Source organism: Nerophis ophidion, linkage group LG26, assembly GCF_033978795.1.
Source record: "Nerophis ophidion isolate RoL-2023_Sa linkage group LG26, RoL_Noph_v1.0, whole genome shotgun sequence".
Lineage (NCBI taxonomy): Eukaryota > Metazoa > Chordata > Actinopteri > Syngnathiformes > Syngnathidae > Nerophis > Nerophis ophidion.
In genome coordinates this window covers 36,443,421-36,450,861 of record NC_084636.1, presented here as the reverse complement: position 1 = coordinate 36,450,861, position 7,441 = coordinate 36,443,421, and the positions used below count along the sequence as shown (strand labels likewise).

Genomic DNA, 7,441 nt, shown 5'->3' with positions numbered 1-7,441 from the left:
TTTAGCTACTGTAAGTTTGATCAGTAACAGTGTTTGAAAAAAAAACGGTAAAAGAAAACGTTAAAAAATGTTAAAAAATATTTTTTTTTAATTTAAAAAACGTTAAGTTACAAAAACATTTTAAAAAAGCTCTTTGCATTCTAACGTTCTACTTCTCGTACTGTTTGTTCACCGTCACCATGCGCTATTTCTTTTGTTTTACCTACTTTAAGTTTGATCAGTAACAGTGTTTGAAAAAAAAAACATTAAAAAAAAACGTTAAAAAAACGTTGAAAAAAGAATTTTAAGAAAAGAAAAACATTAAAAATTTCCAAAATATTTTTAAAAACGTTAAAAAAAAACCTTAAGTTACAATTTGTTTTTAATTAAAACGTTTTTTGCATCCTAGCGCTCTACTTCTCGTACTATTTGTTCACCGTCCCCATGCGCTATTTCTTTTGTTTTAGCTACTTTAAGTTTGATCAGTGACAGTGTTTGAAAAAAAAACATTAAAAGAAAACGTTAAAAGAAAGTTGAAAAAAAAAATTTAAGAAAAAAAACATTAAAAATTTACAAAATATTTTTAAAAACGTTAAAAAAAAACTTAAGTTACAAAAATAATTAAAATAAAACGTTTTTTGCATCCTGATGTAACCTGGGTGACAAACCCCCATTAAATATCCTCATTTAAATATCCTTTTAAAACCCCATTGAATATTCTTTGTAACTAAATCTTCCTATTTAAATAATTGTATTTAAATATCCTCTCAAAACCCCATTGAATATTATTTCTAATTAAATATCTTTCTATTTAAATATCATTTTACTTAAATATCCTATTTATTTTCGTGTCTTTGCGTGCGTCATTACGTCACGCGGTCACATGACCACGCACGTCATTGCGTCACGCGGTCACGTGACCTATTGCGGGAAGCATAAAGTCCAGTAGTGGGCTACTTCCAGGAAGAGCGAGAGTGATGTTGCTGTTTGTGACTCGCTTTTGACACTAATGACTAACTAAGTTCTTTTAACTGAAATGTAATAATGTCGAACTGCAGGAGCCAACTACTGAAGCCGTGCGAGAGTGTTTAAGTGGGATTTATCTGCGGAATTGGTGAGTTGCATCTGTGTAGCTTAGCCGCTACATTCATTTTGAATGGAGCTGTTAGCATCTGCTTATATGTCTGTTTCTTTGAATATAGTCAACTAAATGAAATGTTAGCACTCTCAACAATTGTCTAATTTGTTTCTTTGAATATAGTCAACTGAATGAAATGTTAGCACTCTCAACAATTGTCTGATTTGTTTCTTTGAATATAGTCAACTGAATGAAATGTTAGAACTCTCAACAATTGTCTGATTTGTTTCTTTGAATATAGTCAACTGAATGAAATGTTAGCACTCTCAACAATTGTCTGATTTGTTTCTGGCTTGTGTTAATTGTTTGATGTTGTCAATGCTATGCATCCAATGCATTTTATGATGCAGTCCAGTCAACCACTGTCTGCTATGCACTTTATTTGTGGTTGCAATTGGTAAATTTTGATATTAGAGAATTAATATTTTGATATAAAAATTATTATATTATTTATTCTAATTAGATTCATGAATTATTGTACAATATTAAGAAATATGCTTGCTATTTGAATACCATCCATCCATCATCTTCCGCTTATCCGAGGTCGGGTCGCGGGGGCAACAGCCTAAGCAGGGAAACCCAGACTTCCCTCTCCCCAGCTACTTCGTCTAGCTCCTCCCGGGGGATCCCGAGGCGTTCCCAGGCCAGCCGGGAGACATAGTCTTCCCAACGTGTCCTGGGTCTTCCCCGTGGCCTCCTACCGGTTGGACGTGCCCTAAACACCTCCCTAGGGAGGCGTTCGGGTGGCATCCTGACCAGATGCCCGAACCACCTCATCTGGCTCCTCTCGATGTGGAGGAGCAGCGGCTTTACTTTGAGTTCCTCCCGGATGGCAGAGCTTCTCACCCTATCTCTAAGGGAGAGACCCAAACTCATTCTGGCCGCTTGTACCCGTGATCTTGTCCTTTCGGTCATAACCCAAAGCTCATGACCATAGGTGAGGATGGGAACGTAGATCGACCGGTAAATTGAGAGCTTTGCCTTCCGGCTCAGCTCCTTCTTCACCACAACGGATCGATACAACGATTTGAATACAGTAGTATTATTTAGTGTTTAGTATCTGAATGTATTTTGTGTGCGCGCACTGGAAAGTTGACTGGTCCTGCCCTTGTTGTACAGGACATGTTGGATGGCGAGCTAGAGCCTGAACTAGAGTCTGAAGCTTTATGCCTGGAACCCAACCAACCCAACTGAATCCACCCAACCGAGCCGGGCAGGTAGGAGGCTCCTCAGCAGCCGCTCTGTTTTTTCCCTTTGGTTTTTCATAACGCAACGTGTTCATTTCTGTCTTCCCTGAACTTTCACATTTACCCGTTACCTTCACTAAAACCCCTCTGGACACGGCCACCACAAGGTGGACTTTGCGAGGTCGTTTAATGAACTGTCGTGTTGCGCTTATACAGTTCTTGGTAAAAACAAGGACTGAATCAAGTACTTTATCACATTGTAAATATTGAATGTTCTGTAATTTATGTTGAAAATGTGAATGGCCATTCCAATTTACATGTCTTTTTGTTGTTTGTTTTTCCTATAGTTCTTTAATATAATTTGGTACCATTTAACCTTAAAACCTGTGTTCAGTCTTCATTACTCTCCATTCCTAGAGCTGAATTTAGTTTCTTCTGATCTAGCCCAGTTATATAATTCATTGTTTACTTAATACTTGTACGGTGCTTTACTTAAGTAACATACAGGCTACACTAGCGCTCTACTTCTCGTACTTTGTTCACCGTCACCATGCCCTATTTCTTATCTTTTTAGCTACTGTAAGTTTGATCAGTAACTTTGATCAGAAAATTATAAAAAAAAGTTATAAAAACATTTAAAAAAGGTTTAAAAAATTATTTTAAAAAGTTTTAAAAAATTAAAAAAAAAACATTAAACAAAACGTTTAAAAAATGTTAAAAGTTTAAAAAAAGTTATTTGCATTCTAACGCTCCACTTCTCGTACTGTTTGTTCACCGTTAGCATGTGCTATTTCTTAAATTGATACAGAGACTGTAATCGATATCATATTGTGCCCTGCGAGGATGTAGCAACTTGTCCAGGGTGTACCCCGCCTACCGCCGAATTGTAGCTGAGATAGGCTTAAGCGCCCCCCACCACCCCGAAGGGAATAAGCGGTAAAAAATGGATGGATGGATGGATGAATGGATGGATGGATGGATGAATGGATATCATATTGTTAGATAAAGTATTGATACGTTGCCATATTGATATTTTTCCCAGGGCACCCTGTATGACACGTGAAATATTCCACCAATAACAATATGTCCTCTTCAAATATCAAATAGCAAATATCCTAATAATGTGGATGGACCACCGTAATGACAACATCAACACACCCAGTAGGCCTAAGTATTCATTAAAAACAAGGCAGAGGTTTTATTCAACAAGCACATGTTATGTTTTTAGCTACTATAAGTTTGATCAGTAACACTGTTTGGAAAAAAAAAAAGTTAAAAAAACATTTAAAAAAAAGTTTAAAAGTTTAAAAAAAAGTTAAACACATTTAAAAAATTAAAAAAAAAGTTACAAAAAAGTTTTTAAAAAAGTTATTGGCATCCCAACTCTCCACTTCTCGTAGTGTTTGTTCACCATCACCATGCGCTATTTCTTGAATTGATACCGAGACTTTAAAAATCAATATATTGTTAGAAAAAGTATTGATACATTGCCATACTGATATTTTTCCCAGGGCACCCTGTATGACACGTGAAATATTCCACCAATAATAACATGTCCTCTTCAAATATCCTAATAATGTGGATGGACCACCCTAATGACAACATTAACACACCCAGTAGGCCTAAGTATTCATTAAAAACAAGGCAGAGGTTTTATTTAAAAAGCACATATCATGTTTTTAGCTACTGTAAGTTTGATCAGTAACACCATGTTTGAAAAAAAAAACGTTAAAAAAAACGCTAAAGAAACGTAAAAAAGTTTTTAAAAAGTTTCAAAAACATATTTTTAATTTTTTTTTAAAAATATTCAAAAAAAAGTTACAAAAAAGTTTAAAAAAAAGTTGTTTGCATCTTCACTCTCCACTTCTCGTAGTGTTTGTTCACCGTCACCATGCGCTATTTCTTAAATGGATACAGAGACTTTAAAAATGGATATCATATTGTTAGATAAAGTATTGATACGTTGCCATACTGACACGTGAAATATTCCACCAATAACAATATGTCCTCTTCAAATATCCTAATAATGTATCACGATGTAATGGATGTGAAAAATAAAGTACGGTGGTATCTGGGTTTGACTGCTCGAATACAACTCCTCAATTTTGTTTAATATCATCATGACAACAACTTTTTTTTTGTTCCAAATCCGTGTCAAAAATAGGACTTTGAGATTTAAGGCATTAAGTCATGTGATTAATCATCATGTGCACACGCAGATTATTCAGCCAATAGACCTAATTACCCCAAATAATTAAAGGATGTTTTGGTATGACAGTCTGACTATAAAATTGTAATTGCGTCCAAACATTAGAGTCGTCTTTTTTATTTATGTTACTTCAACATATGCAAGTCAGTGATTAATCACGGTTAATCCACATCCACTATTGTAATTAATCTGTTGGGTTTTTTCAAGGGTTTGGCATCATTATTTAAAATACATCACTGTTTTGTTATCGACAACAGTAAGTGTATTTCCTTCACATGTTGTTTCATATGTTAATATATTTACTTTAAAGTCAACTTAGCCTTGTAAAAATGTGCAAATTCTTCTATTTTGGTCTTTTCAGCCCTTGTGGGAATAGTTAGTCGTCATGTGATCCTTGCATCTGTGCTCAACTGCTCGGGTCTGACTGATGTATGCTAATGCTAATGCTCACCATCTGTTTGATTCCATCTCCAATTGCTGCCAAAGGTTTTTTTTTTTTTTTTTTATTTTGTAATCAGATTAATCCAGCCCCCGGGGGTCATGTGACTCGGGGGAATAAGCTTCATCAGTATCATGCTTCAAACCTCGCTACAAAACGTGCTCTCTGTCGCCATTGATCTTCACTTCCTCTTTTAATCTTAAAGTTGACTTCAAGTTGCTGATCAATTAGATTTTTTTTTTTTTTTTTTTACTAATGAGTTTATTTTATTCAATGTTTCAGTACCAAATGGTTTAAAACTTGGTTAAAATTTATATTTTAAGCAAAGATTTTTTTTAAATCGATGCACGCTAAATTATTTCTGTTAGAGTAAAAAGTTATTGTTTGTAGCAAAGTGAGTTATATTTCTTTTGTGTGTGTGATTGTTTAATGTTAATAAGAGTACAATGTAATGCAGAGGTGTACTTACTACACTTTTACAGATAAACAATAGTATTTGTGGAGAGTGGGGGGGGGGGACACTAAATCAACACGTTTGCATTTTAATGCAGTAAATGACAAGAGTGCATAGTTTTAAATTGACTTCAGAAAATCCTAATTTTCTTTTGTAATTTTTTGTAACTATGCTAACATTTAACATTTTTTAAATGTGTTTTATATATTGCCAATTTCTTCTTTCATTTGATTTTTCTTGCTATTTTGGCCTTTTTTCTGTTAGCTGTTCTAGCAGCAATACGCCAATACAACTTAGGTGTCAAATGTACGCTGCAATAATAAAACAAATGAATCCAAATAGTGTTTAATCTGCATTTTCATGCAATAATGTTTTGTGATTGACAGCGCTAGTTATCATTTTCTGTATATATATATTTTTTTTTTTTTTTAAGACATAAAAATAGTTTTTGCTCCAAATAAAAAAATGCAAACACTTTTTGACTCATCTGAAGAAGAATCTTGTTTGAGAAGTATAAGATTCAAAATAACAATTCTAAAAATGCCACATTGCCAACAATTTTTACAATTACATATGATTTTTTTTTATTTTGCTTATATTTGACACATTTTTAACTATACTTTGTTATTTTTTCTTATGTTAGCTGTTTTTCACCAATTTGCCAAGACAACTTCCTCATGTGTAAATGTAGCTGCCAATAAAAAGATGAAGATGCTGTAGTCCAGGAGGTTCTTAACGTTTTTTACTTTGAGGCCAACTTGATTGATTGAAACTTTTATTGGTAGATTGCACAGTTCAAATATTAACACTGAAATAGTAATCTTACTCTTGAATGTATTGATATTCAATAATTATATCTAACCTACTTACAGTTTAAAATCTTTGTGTGTTGATCACAAAGATTAATATCAGGGCTTAGTTAAATAAAAGAAATAAACTGCAACATAAGGCACTTGTAATGACAAATAAATGTACTAAAATGTATGCAGTGTTAAAATAAATTAACGATAAATGATTGTGGAGAGGCGGAGCCAATGGGCCGATGGCGGGGCAGGGCATGCTGCAGCCCTGCCCAAGATGGCGGCAAGGAGGTGGAGGATGCGGCGGAGCGGAGAGGCGGGGCTTGCCGGGAGCGACGCCGCAGACGAAATCAAGTGCGTGGGTCGCGCACTTGGACACTATCAACATATCTCCCCTGGCTGAATAAAAGGGGAGAAGGAGGAGGGATCGGGGCTGAAGGAAGTGGAGAGTCCGCAGCACTGCAGGAAGAAGCAAGAGCGACCAGAGAGCGAGCCACAGACAAAAACGACGACAACGGCAGCTGAAAAGCAGACCGGAACGAGCGGCGGAGGAGGAGCTGAAAATTGACCCGACCTAGACTGAAGCTTCATTTGAAAAAATAAAAGAATCAAACCTGCCCGACCATCATGCCCTTCCTGAGTGGTCCATGGAATCCAACACGACGAAAGCAAGAGACTGTCACAATGATAATAATAATACTCAAGTTTCTTAAAGAAACTACATTAAATTAAAGTGCAAATGAAATTACAGCTTTTACCACTTTAGTCATATTTTTTGCACTGGAGAAAAATCTCTCGCGTTTGTTTGATCTCGTCATGACTGCCACAAGTGGTGGGAAAGTGCATCGCAGCCGACCCCGGCCCTAAGGGTGAGGCGCCCCGGTGTAGTGGTGGTAGGAGGGAGGCGGGGCTGAAAGTGTGTTTAGTGAGCGATGTCGGGAGACGTGATAATGAGAGGCCAAGGAGAGCAAGTGTTACCTCATTATTGTCATGAAAAAGATATCCCGGCGTTACATCAGTGGAGAAAAGTGGCAATTAAAGGAGGCTCGCTAGGTTCCTCCAGGCAAGGAGCAGGCAGAGAGCGAACCCTCCCAAGCCATCTGTTGTCAAGAACATGCAGCACACCCTAATCCTCTTTCTTCCCGTCTGCTGCCCCCCAAATTACACATCTTGCTGCACACAACATGTTTGGTGCTCGCCTCCGCAGAGACGCACGTCCTCTCTAGTGGACATTG

The 7,441-nt window shown here is 36.3% G+C and overlaps 1 long non-coding RNA gene across 1 annotated transcript; it reads left to right on the top strand.

Annotated features, from left to right (window-relative positions):
* The first annotated feature begins 915 nt into the window (after positions 1-915).
* On the top strand, positions 916-7,056 carry LOC133543586 (uncharacterized). The gene is made up of 3 exons (XR_009804413.1): positions 916-1,093; positions 2,237-2,334; positions 6,430-7,056. It is a non-coding gene; the product is annotated as an uncharacterized LOC133543586 (long non-coding RNA).
* Positions 7,057-7,441: the final 385 nt, after the last annotated feature.